Source organism: Orycteropus afer, unplaced genomic scaffold, assembly GCF_000298275.1.
Source record: "Orycteropus afer afer isolate SDZICR_OR568_19922 unplaced genomic scaffold, OryAfe1.0 scaffold00583, whole genome shotgun sequence".
NCBI lineage: Eukaryota > Metazoa > Chordata > Mammalia > Tubulidentata > Orycteropodidae > Orycteropus > Orycteropus afer.
Genome location: NW_006922170.1, coordinates 491,234 through 492,211, shown reverse-complemented (window position 1 = coordinate 492,211; position 978 = coordinate 491,234).

Genomic DNA, 978 nt, shown 5'->3' with positions numbered 1-978 from the left:
CTAAAGAAATGAGTGGTATCAATAAATGAGATAAAGAGATAATTCTTATTAGAAATAATGATCATCTTCTTGTACTATATCAGATAACCTCCAAAGACAGGGACTCACAAAATCATGTTGGACAGGGCCTTTCCTGTAGAAAACGAAACTTTCAGTCCAGAATCAAAATACGTAGTAAGTCTGGCTGATGAAATTATGGCATAGAGCAGCATGTGTTCTCTCTGACAGCCCACCACCTGTTCTTGTGCTGTAGGTGCCTCATCTCACCTCACTTTTGGGACAGGGACCCAATCTCTGCAGGTTCCAGTAGGGAAATTACTCACGAGTTGGAGGGATGTGACATTTCCCAGGAAGCCTTTAATCCAAGAGACAGGAATGAAGATGAGGGCATCTTGAGTAAGGATTAGGAAGACCAACATCCCGGAATACAGGGGTCTCACAGAGACCAGCTGGCACCTGTCCTCAGACCTATAAAGCCCCAGGCAGGGCTGTCAGGCTAAACGTCCTCTCCCTTACTCTTTAGAATTCTCAGCAACTTGAGAGCCTTGCCCTAAGTGGGGTACCTCCAGTCAGTAGATGTAGGATTCTCAGTCTGATACCATGTTATTTCCTATAACACGCCCATGTAAATAACGTCCACACACATATGATATAGAGAGCACACATAGGAAACTAATGTGAGAGGGTTATACAGCTTGCAAAAACCTTATAACGTACGTGTTATTTGTGAAAAAATAAGGCGGATATCCAGGTGATGATCATGAATGAAGATGATGCAAGGACCCCAAATGAACAATGGTGTCCCACAGAGACTCATCCTTGCTGTCACTCCTGCCTGGTCCAGAAGAAAAAAGAACAAAACAAACTCACTGCCGTTGAGTCAATTTCTACTCATAGCATCCCTTCCTTGGGTTTCCGAGGCAGTATCACTATGGAAGTAGATTGCCCAACCTTCCTTCCGAGGAGTGGCTGGTGGGT